Source organism: Clytia hemisphaerica, unplaced genomic scaffold, assembly GCF_902728285.1.
Source record: "Clytia hemisphaerica strain Z4C2 unplaced genomic scaffold, Clytia hemisphaerica genome assembly, whole genome shotgun sequence".
In the NCBI taxonomy this organism is placed as follows: domain Eukaryota; kingdom Metazoa; phylum Cnidaria; class Hydrozoa; order Leptothecata; family Clytiidae; genus Clytia; species Clytia hemisphaerica.
In genome coordinates this window covers 21272-40369 of record NW_027104627.1, presented here as the reverse complement: position 1 = coordinate 40369, position 19098 = coordinate 21272, and the positions used below count along the sequence as shown (strand labels likewise).

Here is a 19098-nt window from a genome sequence, read left to right as displayed (position 1 = left end):
AACTTGATGGCCTTCGGAGTCTCTGCTATGCGAGTCAAAAAAAAAGTAATTTTTGTTATAGTGCATCACAGCTAAGCAATTTCCAGCTATCACTAAAACTGCACCAGAATGTTGTAATAAGAGTTCCTCCTGAACAAAATTTACTGAAATATTACCAGTCTCAAAATAGCCTTCAAAAATGTTGAAATTCAGTGCACAAGTGCTACCTCCTATGTCAATCCCAGCCGGCAAAAAAACGTTTAAAAAACGTTTAAAAAACGTTTTTCACAACGTTTGGAAAACGTTTTTTTCAGGTTGTATTTGTCGCATTTTACAACGTTTTTTCACAACGTCAAAAAAACGTTTTTCAAACGTTTATAGATTACGTTTTTGCAAGACGTTTAAAAAACGTTGTTTCAACGTTTTCTTCTAGCTACTTGAAAGACGTCTTTTCGGAACGAATTATGGACGTCTCTAGGACGTTTCCAGGACGTCTTAATTTTATTAATTTCGGTATGGTACGTTTCTGAGACGACTTAAAAACGTCTTTAAAAGTTATTTTAGATTAGTTTGAACACGTCTCTAAGACGTTCTTTGCCAAAATAACTCCTATTCATTGCACTATTATGATAAAGACCGTACACAGATTTGAATTTTCTTTGAATGCTCTTTTCTATACAATTTTCTGGGTATGAAAATCTACAATCAGTATAAATTAAACGTAATGAAATCAAAAATTTGATGTTCTTTCTCTTCCGTCCTTCCTTTCTGGCATCTTTGTGATAATCATTCCAAACGTTTCCAGTATGATTGTTATTCGAAGTGTTAAAAACGATATCTTGATTGCGATTTCTTTGGTCTCCTTCACACATTTGCGATCCTGACAAAATAACAGACAAATAGTAAATTTGATGTTTAAAGATTTTTTAGCTGCGGTTGTGACGTTGAAAACTATCTTTTCTTTCCACGGGAAAAAGAATGCTCCAGAAGGATAAAGAAAAAACTTCTTAAATTTCATGGCCAAACTTTATGTTTCACGAAGTGTTTTCTACTAAGGACTTTGCTAAATTATTGTCGTTGAGACAGGGGTGTTTTCAAGTCAAATTTCAGTAGTTTGAAGTACCAAGCTCACTCAGTGATGCAGGGGTATTCGCAAGATATTAGCATAGTTTTGGAAAGATATTATTAAAGTCTTGTTACATTTCACCTACCTTTACTAGCATATTTTTCGGTAACTTTCTGCTGGCGACCACACAAAGTCAGCTGAGGATAGTCGCAATAAGGAAACCAATAATACACTCCAGCTTGAATCTGAGGGAAATAAAGTTAAAATAAAAAAAGTTTTAACATAAAGTTTACTGAAGATAATGTAATTTTTCCAGGGTTTGCTCTCAAAAATAAATATCATCAGAAATTGAAACCTGAAATAAGCTACACCGATAAAGCCTCTAAGAATTAACTTAAATATCAAAAGCATTTTCAGTTTAATGTAAACTACTTACATTATCTAGTTGATTTTTGTAAGAGAACCAGCTTCTTCCAGTCTTCGTGCATGAAACATCCAACTTAACTTTAACAGAACCTTTACTTTGTTTGATTTTTGTTTTGAACTACAAGTTATTTCGAATTCGAACGTTTGAACGTTCGAACGTTCGAAAGCTGTCCAGAAAAGAAGCCATTCCATTGTTTTCATTGATTTCGATAATCAAATCGAGAAAAAACCAACGACTAAAGGAATATGAGGAAACCCTTCGGGAAATTGAGCCTTCTTTACCATCCATTGAGCGCAAAGCACTGGAAATTGCTCAATGTCCGGGTGCTTCATCGTGGTTGACGACTCTTCCTTTGAGGGAAGAAAATTTCATATTGAACAAGCAAGAATTCTTTGATGCGATTTTCATGCGGTACGGTTGGCAGATGAGGAGACTACCGGTCAAATGTGCATGTCAAGCATCCTTCTCCATCGAACATGCACTTTCTTGTCACCTCGGTGGTTACGTCATTCATCGTCACAACAACATCCGTGATGCGTTAGCGATGATGTTGAAAGAAGTTGCACATGATGTGAAAATTGAACCCGCATTATTGGAACTCACAAGAACTGATAGTGCTGATTTTAAAAAATCAGCTATTTGTGGTAATGAGGCAAGGGCCGATGTTAGTGGTAACGGTTTTTGGACACGGTTTCAGAGAGCATTCTTTGATGTTAAGGTTTCAAACCTTCTAGCTCCGAGTTATCGTGAAAAAATCCGTTTCAACTACATTAGCAAGCTTTGAGAAGCAGAAGAAACGAGCTTATAACCAACGAATCCAGGAAATTGAAGAGGGACTTTCACACCATTGATTTTTTGGTGCTACTGGCGGAACTTCCCGTGAATGGTTCGATATTTTTTAAATAGACTTTCTGAGAAAATCTCAGAGAAGCAAAATTGCATGAAGAGTGTCGTGATCGCCGGGATTCTACACAAGATTTCCTTCATCTTGATCCGATCAGTTGTTGCTTGTCTGAGAGGTGAACGTGCGAGTCGCACATTTACCCCAGACCAAGTAGCACTGAAAGATCAAAAGCTGAACGAAGTCTTGTCGTCTTTCCGTGAGTGAGGTTGTGATATTTTCATTTTTATTTATTTACAGTATTTAAAGACAATTAACTTTTGTAACACAAAAGACCCGTGCCGGGACTGGCTCCGGTAATAGTATATACCAGTTTAAGATTCCATTGTTAATTCGGCGGACGATGGGGGCGGCGAGTGGATGGCGGGACGGGGAGCGGTGCGTGGTTTTGTAATTTGGAAAGGGCGTGACAGAGAGAATCTACGGGTGGGCGATCTTACAAGGTATTCAAACAGGGAGTGGGCGTTTTATTAAAATATATTTAACGCTTAAAGAGAAGTCAATAAAGTAATAGAGAAAAAGATATATAGAATATCTTTCCTATATCTCAGAGCAGGTGGGTAAAGTCTCAGAAATTTTCTCGGGATAAAAGCTGAGAGTCAATGAGGTTATATTTATATATTTCAAATATAAATCTTGGGCACTACACTTTCGTCTCAAAAAAACGTTTTATAGACGTTTAAAAAACGTTGATGAAAATCACGTTTAAATCAAGTTTAGAAAAAACGTTTATTAAACGTTGTTAGCAAAACCTTTGAAAAACGTTTGGATTATAACGTTTCAACAACGTTTTATAAACGTTATGAAATAACGCGTTTTCTCTACAACGTTGAAAAAACGTTTTTAAAACGTTTTTTGGCAACGCGTTTTTTCACAACGTAATTTAAACCTAAAAAAAACGTTTTGAAAACGTTGTGTACCGGCTGGGATTGACTTAGAAAACTCTTCAACAAATGGAGACTGTCCTGTGATTCCCAACTTTTTGAAATTCAAATCGCCTTGATCTAAAACATAATCCAAATCATGAGTCTTCCATAGCGATAATTTTCTCAACTGAGCATAGCAAATAGCAAAAAAACAATTTGAGGAACATTGTATACCTGCCGTCTTGCCAAATTTACTGTTGCCCTGGTGAAATGAACCTTGAACAGTTGGGCCTGGGTTAAGTTCTACATCGCCTGATAATAAGAGTGTGTAATTAACTTTGAAAAAAGTAAGGTTTGGATCTCCCGCTACATTGGGATATTGAACGAAAATTCCATTTCTTGAAAGATTGAGAAAATCTAGAGGTGTGTAAAGCTCTGTTAGCTCAAACGATTTTGGAATTGCAAAACATAGGAGGGTAAAAAGTGCTATGAAACGTACAGGTTTAAAAAGTTTTGAGAATGCATTATTGGAAAGGTCTGAACCAACAATAATAGATTTAGCGACACATTTAACGTTTCTCTGAGCTGTAAAAGCAAAACTTCCTATGCGTGCGCGATATAATGCAACAGATATCATCTTCAATTAAGTACAAAGTACAGTCACAGATAGAAAAACTAACTCTAACTAAATATATGACAAAGTATATCTGGTAAAATAAAATATTCTAGTATATACTAGTACTTAATGACAATAATGCAGCTTTATGTATTTGATAACTGACACGCAGTTGAATAATTTTTGAGCTGACAACGCAGCTTTGTGTATTTCTTAACTGACAATGCAGTTGAATTCTTTATGAGCTGTCGATACGCACAAGCTCGATCGGTCGCAGGCACAGAATCCACACCTGTCCTGGTCACGGGTTGCCGCAATCAGATTCACAGGTGAGTCTCGACCTTGAATCTGAAGGGCGGGAAAAAAAACCACAATCAGATTCAGTGCAGTGAATGAATCTGAAAAAAAGTGGCAAAAAAAAAAGAAAAGATGCCTCAATCACTTTTTAGGTGAAGAGGCGAAAAAGGTGCTTTAAACAGATCCACTAGAAAAATAACTCTATGTGGAACTGGAAAAGCAAAGTTGAAACTCTATACTTACTATTTCTTAGTTAATAATTTTTGCTTTGAGAAGAAGTGTAAACACAAGGAATTTGCTAAAAATCGATGGCTGCAAACCTGCAAACGCTTCTAAAAATTGAAATTCCTCCTTGCCTTCCCTTCTTCCAGAAGTATGGTGCCGTACGCGTCAGACTGTGGAGCTAATGATACAATAGACAAAATGAACCTGATCAACTCATTACCTCCACAATACCAAACTAGTATGAGCTAATATGAAAGATATGACGTAATCTTAAAAAAACCCGCGAAAATTGCCGTGGTTAAACGGAGCGTGCAAGTTTAAATTAAACTTAGTGAGTTCATCCACCGTATTGAGTACTTTCGTTTTCTATTTTTTTTTCCGAGGACACCGCCGCCGCCACCGCGAAAGGCTATCGTAATACTTCGCTAAGCGAAATTNGTAATACTTTAATGGACCTACCTATTTATAAAACGAATAATTAGAATTTAATGGAAGTAATGTATAATTTTAAATTTCGATTTATATATCTATTGGAACGGAGAAAGCAATTAAGAAACGCATCGATGTTTAACGGTGAAAGAAAAATAATATCGACACTTTAATCAATCATTCAGAGAAAATTAAAACTGAAGTAAAAAATTCAAATGGCTTCGGATTCAAAGGATGATTTTTTTGGAAATCAAACGATGCTAAGTTTTGGGCATCATCATAAAGAACATTTTTCTGTAAAGAAACAATTAAATAAGTTGAAAAAATGTGACGGAAATGTGAAAAAACGACGATTTCCGGCACATTTCCGGTTCTACAGACCGGAAAAAATTTTTTTTTCGACAAACGGTTTTCGACACCTTTTCGGCAGTACTAATGTGCATCTATGTGCAAAAAATCGCAAAAAACTAATGAGAAAATCTCGAGAAAATCTCAAAAAACCGCTTTTTTCGGGACATTTCCGGTTCTAGCGGCCGGAAAAATTTCTTTTTCGAAAATTGGGCTCTGTCACATTTTGGGCATTGCCATTTTACATCATTGTGCAAAAAATCATGAAAATCTGTCGAGTATAAGTTGAAAAAAAAAAATGAAGGAAAACCGTTTTTTTTACGCCGGTTTTCGGCTGTTCCGGCGATTTTTAAGGAGTTCCGGATTCAAGGATGATTTTTTTGGAAATCAAACGATGCTAAGTTTTGGGCATCATCATAAAGAACATTTTTCTGTAAAGAAACAATTAAATAAGTTGAAAAAATGTGACGGAAATGTGAAAAAAACGACGATTTCCGGCACATTTCCGGTTCTACAGACCGGAAAAAATTTTTTTTCGGCAAACGGTTTTCGACACACCTTTTCGGCAGTACTAATGTGCATCTATGTGCAAAAAATCGCAAAAAACTAATGATAAAATCTCGAGAAAATCTCAAAAAAACCGCTTTTTTCGGGACATTTCCGGTTCTACCGGCCGGAAAAATTTTTTTTTTCGAAAATCGGGCTCCGTCACATTCGAGGGTTTATAGTAATGCACCTTTGTGCAAAAAATCAGAAAAATTGAATGAGCCAATCTCGAGAAAAGTTGGTAACTAACGAACGAACGAACGAACTAACTAACGAACACGGTAATTTATAGGCCTCCACCCCCGGGGAGGCAAAACCTTCTTTGTGTAACATAAGCACACCTCTGTTAAGTATATCATTTTGTTATTTTTAAAGAAAACCTTCTTTGTTAAAACACACCTCTATTAAGTACTATCATTTTGCTTATTTTTTGTAAAGAAAACCTTCTTTGTGTAACATAAGCACAACCTCTAGTTAAGTACTATCATTTTGCTTATTTTTTGTAAAAAAAACCTTTCTTTGTGTAACATATAAGCACGACCTCTAGTTAAGTACTATCATTTTGCTTATTTTTTGTAAAGAAAACCTTCTTTGTGTAACATAAGCACAACCTCTCGTTAAGTACTATCATTTTGCTTATTCTTATAAAGAAAACCTTCTTTGTGTAACATATAAGCACGACCTCTAGTTAAGTACTATCATTTTGCTTATTTTTTGTAAAGAAAACCTTCTTGTGTAACATAAGCACAACCTCTCGTTAAGTACTATCATTTTGCTTATTTTTTGTAAAAAAAACCTTCTTTGTGTAACATATAAGCACGACCTCTAGTTAAGTACTATCATTTTGCTTATTTTTTGTAAAGAAAACCTTCTTTGTGTAACATAAGCACAACCTCTAGTTAAGTACTATCATTTTGCTTATTTTTTGTAAAGAAAACTTTGGTACATAAGCACAACCTTAGTTAAGTACATCATTTGGCTTATTTTTTATAAAGAAAAACCTTCTTTGTGTAACATAACACAACCTCTAGTTAGTACTATCATTTTGCTTTCTTATAAAGAAAAACTTCTTTGTGTAACATAAGCAACCTCTAGTTAAGTACTATCATTTTGCTTATTTTTTGTAAAGAAAACCTTCTTTGTGTAACATAAGCACAACCTCTAGTTAAGTACTATCATTTTGCTTATTCTTATAAAAAGAAAACCTTCTTTGTGTAACATAAGCACAACCTCTAGTTAAGTACTCATTTTGCTTATTTTTTGTTAAAAAAACCTTCTTTGTGTAACTAAGCACAACCTCTAGTTAAGTACTATTTTTGCTTATTCTTATATAAGAGTTAAAACCTTTCTTTGTGTAACATAGCACAACCTCTAGTTAAGTATACATTTTGCTTAGCTTATAAAAAAACCTTCTTTGTGTAACATAAGCACAACCTCTAGTTAAGTACTATCATTTTGTTTATTCTTATAAAAAACCATCTTTGTGTAACATATAAGCACGACCTCTAGTAAGTAACTATCAGTTGTTATTCTGTACCTCTAAAGTAAAACTTATTCTTATTCTTTGTGTAACATAAGCACAACCTCTAGTTAAGTACTATCATTTTGCTTATTCTTATAAAAAAAACCTTCTTTGTGTAACATAAGCACAACCTCTATTAGTACTACATTTGTTTATTCTTATAAAAAAAACCCTTTGTGTAACATATAAGCACGACCTCTAGTTAAGTACNNCCTGGAGACCTTGCTAATGATTTCTTATTCTATATACTGATGGCGAAATATATAGCTGGTATAGACAGGCAGCTGAGGTCACAAAAAATTGGACGGGGTGCGAACATCCAAACCACTTTTAATTGAAAATATACAACCTAAATATCTAGAAACCATCAACCGGAGTTGTTGAAATTACTTACCGGACGTGTCCGGTAATATTTTAGTACCTGATGACGTCATGCGTGCCCATAGGCTAACTGAAAAAAATTTGAGAACAACATAGACATATTATATACGATTGAAGCGTTTTTTAACGTAGATTAAGAAAATGATCAGTAACCATATCTGAAAATTTTGCTATAAAAGTTAGAACGCTTTTCCTTTATGTCCGTAAACGTCAATTTTACCGTCCGAGACGAAAAAAAAATCAAAATTCAAACTTCTCAAATTGAAATCTAAGACCGCCATTCGAGAGCTCTCAAAAATCGATATAGAAGACTTTTAAGTGGATATATATGATTCTCAACCTAACTCGAGAAAATCGATCCTAAAGAAAGTGTAAATTGATCATCCAAAACTTCGGAAGCTTGTAACTTTTTATTTTCAGACATAGTTACTGACCTTTTTCTTAATCTACGTCAAAAAAACGCGTCTTAAAAGTCAGACCCGGACCTTGGACCCTGACCCCGGGACTTCTATTGGGACCCAAGATCGGACCTCAAATCGGACCTAATTCGGACCCCAAATCGGACCCTATTCTCCAAAAAAGTCGGACCCTCTCTACAAAAGGTCGGACCCCGATCTACAAAAGTCGGATCCCTCTCTACAAAAGTCGGAACCCGATCTACAAAAGTCAGACCCCTATCTACAAAAGAAAAACACAAAACATTAATTCGAAACCCGTTATTTTCATCGAATAATCTTATCGAACTCTCTGAATAAAAATTTTCATGGATCAAAAATTTCTTTACCGAATATCACCGACCTGGGTTGTTAAAACGCACCTGGTGTTGCCGTAAGAAAAGAACTAAATAGGCCTTGGTTTATTTTATTATTTTAGATTTTGCTTCAATTTTGTGGTTGATTAAAAAGTTATAATAGTATCTTAAGATCCAGTCCGGATCCGCTTGTATTTATATTGTTACCCCGTCACGAAATACCCCTCTTTAATTTATGTACTTTTTCGCTTTTTCGACTCATGGTTTTACTGACAAGAACTTGGAGGGTCTACTACTTTATTTCCATTAATTTTACCCAGTAATCAGCAGTAAATATATTACATGTAGAAGGGTGGTCATGATAATTAATACCCGCAAATTATATGCGTCCGTTAATTGGAAGAATATACATATTTTGTGAAGTCTTTTTGTGGGTGTCATATTGTTATTATTTTTCACCCCCTCCCATTTAACGACTTTTCGGCTACAAAGTGACAACACCTTTATTTTACTGGAGGGGTTAAACCAGTCCAATAGTTTTCATCATATTTAGTTGCTTTTCTGGAACACCCACGCGCCTCACATTTCCAATCCCAATTATCTACAAAACAAGAATCTTGGGGAAAATTAGTTGCTCTTCCGGGATCGTTCCGCTATTTTTCTCGGGTATACCGGCAAAGAAGTTGCTCAGAAAACGTTACTCGCTCACTTAATAACTGGCTAGAAGCCTCATTCATTAGTCAAAAATACCAGTTTAAATAATGTGACTTTTGAGCCATTTTGGTGTGAAAATTATCATTTTGATCACCCAAGTCGCGAAATTTTTTGTTCGTTAAATTCGCGGAAAAATGTCCGAAATTTCGGGATTTTCCGACCTCGCAAAAATTTGTACCTTCTAAGTACCAGCAGTTCCGATATTTTCCCCTTGACAAGTGGCTATCAGGTTCTTAGTCCGGAAATAAGCGGTTTCACGGTCCTTTTGAAAAGCATTAAATTAGGCTAAATGTGTCCTGCCAAGCGATTTCCATAACACCCGATTTGAACCGGTTATCGAAAAACCGATCTTTGCACCGTTTCACACCGGTTCGAACCGGTGCCGATCGTTTGTGCAACCGGTTCAAACCGATCTGAACCGGTTTCCAAAAAATCTGAAATCTCAGTCAATCAGAACCGGTTGCTACCGGTTTGGAAGAGAAGAAGACCGGTTTTGCAATAGATTTCGGCTGCCGGCAGTTCCAAAGTAATATACTGCGCATGCGTTTAATAAAAAAAAAAGTAAACAAAGCCCCTCCATACAAATCTATCTTCAGAGAAGTCGGAAGGAATTGAATTTTTAAAGATATGATAGGTAAGGTTATGTTTAATTTTCATTCCATCGTTGTTTCTTTCAAATGTTTTCTTTTTTGTTTATGAAGAGTGATGAATTTTTTTATCAAACGCTCATAGATTAGCGTTCCATTTTTTCTCAATGGAGTTTTCTTTGTGATTTGAAGAGAGAGAATTGTTTCGTAAATTCTAAATAATTTGAATAATGGTATAGTGAGAGCTACAGATCGAATCTGTGTTTGGCTGGACGTACCAATCTTTATTTTACTAAATAAAGACACAGCCTGTCTATATGCAACATCTCTTATTGAATTCAATAGAAAACACTAAGTGTACTAAAAAGGGTTTTTGGTTTTAACACACATTTTTGAATAATTAACAAACACGAAGCATGTTAAAAGTTGTCTAGCCGTTAGTCGAAAAGGATTTTCAAAAAAGTAAAAAGTAAGTGAGAAATTTTAATTAAAAAAATTTGGTCGCCAACTGGGCAGGGTACTCTATACATACGATATAATATTATTTGAAAGCAAAGAAAAATATTGTTGTTTATAGGTGATATTATGACGACGAGCTATTGAACTAATGACTACAGCCAAATTCTTTTGATGGTAACATTCTTTTTAACAGATAATGAGTCCTAGTCCAGCTATTACATATTTATAAAAATCCGAAAACAGGCTCAGAGAGAGATGATGCTTAGGTCAAAAGCTTGATAAGGCCGAAAAATGCTTGAGGATGAATGCTTATATCCTACCGTCAACTGCTCTAATTTGGGACTTCCTAACAAAACATGGGACGGCAATTCAGCCACCATTTCACTGAACCTCCAAAGTCATTTGATTTGAGTTAAGGAACGGCGTATTAAAAATACACGATTTCTCTTTCGATTTTACAGTAAGTGAAAGTACAGACCAGATATGCAACAGTCCCATGTTTTGACCAATTGTCCCAAGCTAGAGCAGTTGGCGGTAATACTTAATACTGCTTATATACTGCTTTATCGGCGATCCAAAAAATATCTGCAATCGGATTGGTTAAAAAGAGTACAATATATCTTGTATTTTACATGTAAAATTATAAATTGACGAAAAGATGTTGTTGCATTGAAGCGGTAGAAGCAATCTAACGTCACATTGCTACAAAAGTGTCCTCCAACACAAAAAGTGCAATTTTTGGGTCAGTTTACGGATTTTCCGTAAATATTGTACGGAAAAATCTCAGAACTCGTAAAATATTTCTCATATTGCACTTGCAACTAATACAATAATGACCGGTTAGTGAGGGCTGTACTGAGAAATATTGCCCGAGGTCAAGTAACGACCGAGCTTGCGAGGTTGTTGCGTTGACCGAGGGCAATATTTTCAGTACAGCCCGAAAAAAAAATGATATCATAGCCTATTACATACTACGCTAATACTGCTTATATCCATACTACAAAGTAGCTTATATTTTTTTCATAGGCTTGAGGTAATGCTTTAGTATATGCTTAATTTTTCCCCATAGCCTATATGCTTACAAGTGCAATGCTTATAAAAAAAACATGTAATGCAAAAATATAGATATATAGATAGATAATAAATTAATGTTCTTTCTACTACAAAATTATAATATGGAATTTGAAACTCCATACATAATCATGTAAGTAGAAATTTTATTTTTTTGAAAAATTTATAAATAGAAATAAATAATAAGGTTAATAAAATACAATGTTAAATTCATTACCATTAAAAGAAACACATTTCAGGTTTTCAACACTTTTTTGGTGCTAAAAGAAATCATCAAAATTTGTACGGATTATCAAAATTCACACTTTAACATCTTTTAATGGTAATGAATTGTCGGTTTAGAACCTTTTTTAAATATAAAATTTGTTTTTTTTATTGATGTAGTCATCTTTTTTCTTTTTCTTTGTTCTGCTTTTTTTTTGGTTTTTTGGTTTTTTCTTTTTTTTGGGGATATACACATATCCATCTTTGTCTTTCCCACCTTCCTTCTTCCATATAAGAAATGCTTCCGGGCTAACACCTCCCGGATTCTTCTTTCGGTATTGACGGAATGCCTGCACCGTCAATTCCATTTTTTAAATTTTTTAATATTCACTATCAAAAAAAGAAAAGTAAAAACTGAACTTAACGTAAAAAAGAAGAGAATATGTTTTTTTGCCAAGAAAATAATTATGTCTGATTTGTTCTTATTATCAGAGCTCTACCCTTTGTTCTACCTTTGGCTTTTAGTTTGCACTTTCAACACATTGAAACAGAGTCAGTATATACAAGTAAAGGTATTAATGGACACAACTTTGTAAGATTTTATTGTTGAAAGTACGTAACAGAGTACACCACGTGAAGGTAAGCCAATAGGATTTAGTACTCCGCCCTAAAAAAAAGATAAATTAATTATTAGGGCTGACTGTAATTTATAGTCAATAACAAAAACCGAGCATATCAAAAAGTGATACCGATCGCAATGATCTACTAGTATTTTTTTTCTCTTAATTTGCAATAAAGAAAGAGTATCTAACATCTTAGATGTTAGACTTATGCAATTCACATTGAATGCAACTAACATCAATTCGCAATGAATTGATGAAACACTTTTCTTGCTCGGAACTAAGAAATAAATAACATATTTCCTTTATTTCCTATCATAGGAATACTAATATGTTCTTGGATCAGGCGCTGTGAGATCCTTTGTTTCCTCTGTGCAGAATTCACGAATATCTGTATAAAGGTATTCTTTCCTTTTCGTACTGAAACCTTTTGGATTGACAATTTTTGGCAAATCACTAGTAATTTTTTCAATTGGAACATCTCCAAGGATAGATACTTTTACCGGTGTATCACCTAGTTTCTTCGAACAATATACTATGCCTTTCTCTTCCGAGGACATAGTAAAATGGTGATATTCTAACATGTTGTCAATCGGTTTAAATTTGTACCCTGTATGGAAATGCTCTGTCCACTCATAGGTTGGAACATTGACTTGCTTATCATGAGTTCCCACTAAAACAGCTACATTACCTGTAGTATTGTCACAAACATCTCTTAGATCATACAATGATGACACCTGAGTTCGTCGTAATTTCTTTTTGAATGCACCAAAAGCCCTGGAAAATCCAAATTGGCAAAAGATTTTTATAACTCAAAGCCTAGTAGAAAAAGCTAGTAGCAAGCAAAAGAGCAGAACGTTAGTAGCTAGAGTCATTTTCCCCTTACAAGTTAAACCCATTTAGGTAGGAATTTCGTATAAATGTGTACACAGGGAAACTGAAAAAAAGACAAAGAAAGATGTAACATCATGAGTACCTATCGCAGCTGAACTTGGTATGACCAGCTACCATAAAAGAATATTCCAATTTCTCATGATATCCATTGATGATTCTCCACATTAGATAATGAATGAAAGCATTGTTCTTGTTTTGGCCTAATAAGTTGACAAAAAACATTTTTTTAATTTTGGTTTTTTAGTAGAAGGTATTTTTTAGTAGGAATTAAAAAAAACCTTGAGCAGTCTATGAGAATCTTCTTCAATGAATTTTCTGTTTACATTTTTTGGAAAATGAACATTTAGCCTTTCACTTTATAATTTTATAAAAACAATGCTGCTAAGAATTAAGGGACACAAGCTAACATACCCGAACAGTTATCAGCATGTAGATAAGTTTCAGTTTCACCAAAATTGAAATTCTCCAAAAAGTGGTGGACGTAGCTGATTGTGGCATTTGCACCTTTCCCAGTGCTGTTTATTTCATCAATGAAATAACAGTACTGGAGGCCGATTCCGTCATTGCAAACTCCAAATAGACCACATTTACGCGGAGTTTTGAAAAAAATTGGCCCAGGTTGTTGTGGGTGATAAGGGTAGTGAACCTGTTGTGCATAATCCCAAGAAAAATGGGCAATGCCTCTAAACGAACATTTAGGTTTGCTTTCGAATGCATTAAAATTTTCTGAGCTTTGAACAAGAATTTTGGCATGTTCCTTTGCCTTTTCTACTTGAGCTCGATAATATCTGATTTCTTCGGCCGATTGAATAATATGATCCTCGTGTTCACGAAGGACTTCATCATATTCTTCATCTGCTTCAGTGTGATTACCTGCTGCATTTTTAGCACGAGCTCTAATCAATTTAGTATTGCCCTGCTGGCAAGTCCAGCAGAGGTCAGCCATGGTCTTAGCAATCTTAATGTTGGGCAGATGTTTTTTCCATAAATCACGAAAAGAACTAAAACCCATAGGACGAGTGTCGATTTCATTGCAAGCAGTAAGGTAATTTTGATGAACTGATTTCTTAGTATGATGTGATGGAATTAGCTGTATTGAACCATCTTCATCTCTATAATGAGGGACTCTGCCAGGCAGGTAATAAGCATTAACCTCAGCGAAATTTTTAAGAAAACTAACCGCGTGCTCATTTGTTGCTTGCGAAAAAGTGTTATGTGGTAAACGTCCCTTATTCCCATGTTCACGAGCTACCGGGCCTTTCTCCTCAAAATGTTTACACAAAGTATTAAGAACTGAGGAAGAAATTGCCAAACGAAATAAAAAGGTCGCACGACAAACACGTTTTCCATAAAGAAGATACGTAGTATCGCCAGATTTTGGTTTGTTTGCTAAAATGAAACCTAACACCAAAAAATCCCTCTCAGTGCTACTCAACTCTAAAATAGTGTCCCGAAGTGCGGCGATTTCATCCTTACTAAATTGAAGGCAGCATTGTTCCTTCTGAGGTCCAATTTTGCAACCACAGCCATTTGTCCAAAATTTATCCACTTTTTGTTCTTCTTCGACGTCAAGAGGTCTTTTTTCAGACATTTTAAATCCTAGTTCTTACTCTCAACAAAATCAAAAGTAAATAAAGCGAAATGACCATCAATTCAAAAGTCAAATACTTCAACATTCGAAAGCAATACATAGGTTCGAATTCTAAACGTCATCGTGGACACTGATTTACGTCACATCCATGTAATGCCCACCCTCAGCCAAAGTACTGGTCGTCAGAATTCTAAATTTTGATTGGTGGATAAAGAAAAGGTTGAACAATTAAAATTTCCTGGTCGCTAAAACTCTAAACTTGATTGGTGCAAACACAAATGTCGTTCCTATGTCGTTCTAGAGTTGTGGAAATCAAAAACAAGTCTCGATACTGGTCGTCAGAATTCTAAATTTTGATTGGTGGATAAAGAAAAGGTTGAACAATTAAAAGTTCCTGGTCGCTAAAACTCAAAACTTGATTGGTACAAACTCAACTGTCGTTCCCATGTCGTTCTATAGTTGTGGAAATCAAGCCCACCCTCAGTCAAATTACTGGTCGTCAGAATTCTAAATTTTGATTGGTGGATACAGAAAAGGATGAACAATTAAAATTTCCTGGTCGCTAAAACTCGAAACTTGACTGGTGCAAACTCAAATGTCGTTCCCATGTCGTTCTATAGTTGTGGAGATAAGAATAAAGCCCCCTATAAAAGCGTCGTCTGTCGCCATATTCTTTTCTCAGTGTTTTCTTATTTCGGTGTTTGGTGCTGTTAAATTTGTAAATTATTAAAGATGGCTTCAACTCAACAACGTGTCATGCGAAATCGCGAACCTCTGCAACCATTGCCTGATTGGGCATTGATTCATTTTGATGTGGACGGAAGAACGATTGTCCGTAAAACAGAATCGTTAAATTGGACAGTACGAGGCGAGAAGTGCGTTATCAGGAAGGACGGTGTAGAATTTCACGGCAATGTATTGCAGATGAAAGGTAGTTAAATTATTTGATGCCTTCCATATAGTACGTACGCAGTGAAGGGGGGAGGGGGTACCCCAAAGGCGTACATTTATTGTTTAAATGAAATCATTTCGATTGTTCTCAGCGTACAAGGGTGGGAGAGGGTATGAATTTTTGGAAAATCTTTGCGTACGTACAATATGGAATGCATTCACTTAATAAGGACTAAAAAAGTCAATGTCGATGTTAAAAAGAAATTTTAACCATGTAAGGAAAAATATGGGGAATTACCCAAAGGAAACGCCAATTAGTCAACTTCACATAATGTCGGGAAAAAAAAATTCCTTATATGGCGAGACTGCTATGACAACCGATAAAAATTCACGTTCTCGTGAAAAGAACTTAAAAGGGTTATTTCCCAAATTACTCTCATCATTTCTAGTTTTGCTATAGGTGCCAAATAAAGGGAAATTGTACTACTGAAAACCCAAAATTAAGGAAAATATTAGTTAATCAGGTTTTTGGAGCAACTTTTTTTTTACCAACTGAGAATATTCTTAAAAATTAATCAACGGTGGTGGGCCCGTTTATTTGGCACCTATTTCCCAAATCTATTCTATCAGTTTTAATTTCAAGTATATTATTTTATTACCATAGGGACATTGAAGGAATTGAACGAGTGGGACAGCAACAGAGAGGACACCGTTGAAAACGACGAGGGCAGTAGTGGCAGTAGTAGTTCTGACGAAGAGGAAAAGAAAAAAAACACGAGAAAGGTAATTTTTTTCCAAATTTATTCAATGTTGACACTCAAATTCAGCACAGCTTTTGGTGCAAAGAATCCAAGTTTCAGTGAAAAGACTGTCATTTTCTCTTTAATGAATCTAGACACCGCTCCGAGAATACTTTGCGAATAACTTCATATCACGATCCTATAAAAGAAGGGAAGTAGAAATTTCAATCAGTTAGTGCGTGGGGATATGTTATTAGAATTTTTTGTCCTTTTTTTAAAGATTGGCAAGAGAGGAAAAAAGCCTGTGAAGAGACCCGCAAAGAAAGCGAAACCACCAAAGACTAAGGAAGAGGTAACTATAGTCAGTCATTTTTTATTATGATTTCTTGAAGTCAATAGACCTTTTCATAAATTACGTCACGAACATCACTTGCCTCGTATTCAAACAATTACCATGGTGATTGTGTCCCTTGTGACAATAAATGATTTTTTTATGAATAGAAAGTAGTTTAGATAAAATCCGCTGGGAGTTAATCACCATGGCAATAATTTCAAAACGAGGCAAGTGATGTTCGTGACGTAATTTATGAAAAGGTCTATCATAGATAAAATTTGGACTGTATCTTTCGATGGAATGAATTTTTTATCACATGTTCTTTACAGTCATTATGATTAAAAGGAATAAACTTTTAAAGTTATTGAAAATTGTTTTTTAAAGTTCTGAAAGGTGTCTAATGACAATATGACACAGAAAGAAATTTTGATAAACATTGCAAATTTTATTGAAATACACACAAGAGCTTTCTTCCAGTTATATTTTGGGGATGCTTACTTTCAAAATATTTTGTTAAATTTTCAGAAATTGGCTGAAAAGAAGAGCAGAAAAAGCAGAGTGGAGAAGGTCAGGGAAGCAGAGGGAAACAGAGAACACGTGAAGACTCAAGAAGTAAAATTTTCTATTCTTTAAGTCACCTTTCAAAGTTAAGATTCGTTTGTCCCGTATGGACAAAATGCTGTAATAACAATTTAGATCAAAGCATCATTCTACAAGAAATTAATTTTCTTCTTCGTTTTTTTTTTGCTTGATAATATTCCACTCACAAATCTTTTCAATGGGCACAAAATTGTAATTTTGAGACAGACTTTAGTTTGTAAAAAAAATGGAAAAACGAAGAAGAAGAAAATTAACTTCCTGTAGAATGATGCTTTGATCTTAACTGTTATTACAGCATTTTGTTATGCTCAAAATATCTTTTCATCTTAACGTTTCTGTCAAAAGTTACAGCCATTTTTTCTCAGCTGAAAACTATTTTGAGACAGACTTTAATTAAAATTCAATCAAAAGTTAACAAGGTTTGAAAAACACTGTCAGCTAATTTGAATTAGTCTTTAAAGTGAGGATTCTGTCCTATTTGGAACCCTATCAACCCTATTAATTAAAAAAGTTTAAATTTCTCATTTAAAGAACCACAGCGCTTTACCAATCAGAAGCTTCTTGGGTTTTTGAAAACAATAGTAGCAATATTTTTAACAATATTCACTTTTTTGCTTGGAAGAGCTTTAAGCACGACATCTAGCCTTTTGGGCTTTTTAAGCCTGTGCTTAAATGTCACCCGGACAGAAAACTGTAAAAATCACTAATCTAAGTTTTCCTACTGAACAATGCTTGCGCCATCTTGTCTATGTTACCCACTCACTTAGCGGGTACCAATTTTAAACAGAATCGTTTATTTCTACAGCCTGAACGAACTGTTGTAAATGGTACCAAAATGAAGTTGGTGAATTCCTTCTTATTCGAGGAAGTGAATCTGAAGAAAAACTCACCTAAGCCGGACAAAGAAGTAGCTGCCGTGTCAAAAGCTTGCCAGAAGCAACCTCCACCATCTTCAGGTGCTTCTACTTCATCAAATCCTCCTCCGGTTACAGCCACGAATCCTGCTCCGGTTACAGCCACGAATCCTGCTCCGCTTGTAGCCACGAATCCTGCTCCGCTTGTAGCCACGAATCCTGCTCCGCTTGTAGCCACGAATCCTCCTTTGGTTGCGGCATTGAATCCTCCTTTGGTTGCGGCAACGAGTCCTCCTCTGGTTTCGACAACGAGTCCTCCTCTGGTTTCGACAACGAGTCCTCCTCTGGTTTCGACAACGAGTCCTCCTCTGGTTTCGACAACGAGTCCTCCTCTGGTTTCGACAACGAGTCCTCCTCTGGTTGCGGTTACGTCATTGAATCCACCTCTGGTTGCGGCAACGAATTCTCCTCCGGTTGCGGTTACGTCAACGAATCCTTCTCTGGTTACGTCAACGAATCCTTCTCTGGTTACGTCAACGAATCCGTCTCCGATTACGTCAACGAATCCTTCGCCGGTTACGTCAACGAATCCTTCTCCGGTTACGTACACGAGCCCACTGGTTACGTCGACAAGTTCTCTGGTTACGTCGACAAGTTCTCTGGTTACGATAACCACGTCGCAAGCAACGTTGACCAATCTGACAGCTATCCGCAAACCTTTGTCGCGAGCAACATCTTCAACCATTAGCACTTTGACGTCAACACCCAGCAGCCATCGTTCAAAATTTCCCTCACATCATTCTTCCAGTCATTCAATAAATTTATCGCCTGGTGCAGTCCTTCAATCGTTCAAAAACCCGTTATCACCCATAGGGTTAACTCCTTTACAAAACGTTCCATCATTTGATCTGTCTAACGAGTACCCCAACAATTGTAATTTGCGGGAAGAGATCAGAAGGCTGCGCGGAGAGGTTGAATCACTGACCACTGTTGTAAAACGTCAATCACAGGACATCTCGGCAATCCTCCAGATACTGAAATCACAACAAGCGTTACCGGACCTGGGTAATTGCCAACAATCTTTGGTTGACCTAGAAGATAACAATTTAATTTTTAATAATTTGGACAGTACATATTTGGATGAGGTACTTCAGATTAATGGTATTTCAACAAACAGAAACAACA

At 35.7% G+C, this 19098-nt stretch overlaps 1 long non-coding RNA gene across 1 annotated transcript; it reads right to left on the bottom strand.

The window, feature by feature from the left end:
- Positions 1-635: 635 nt before the first annotated feature.
- Positions 636-1659, bottom strand: LOC136824696 (uncharacterized). The gene is made up of 3 exons (XR_010849146.1): positions 1482-1659; positions 1191-1290; positions 636-859 (listed from the first exon to the last, which is right to left on the bottom strand). It is a non-coding gene; the product is annotated as an uncharacterized lncRNA (long non-coding RNA).
- Between the last annotated feature and the right edge of the window lie 17439 nt (positions 1660-19098).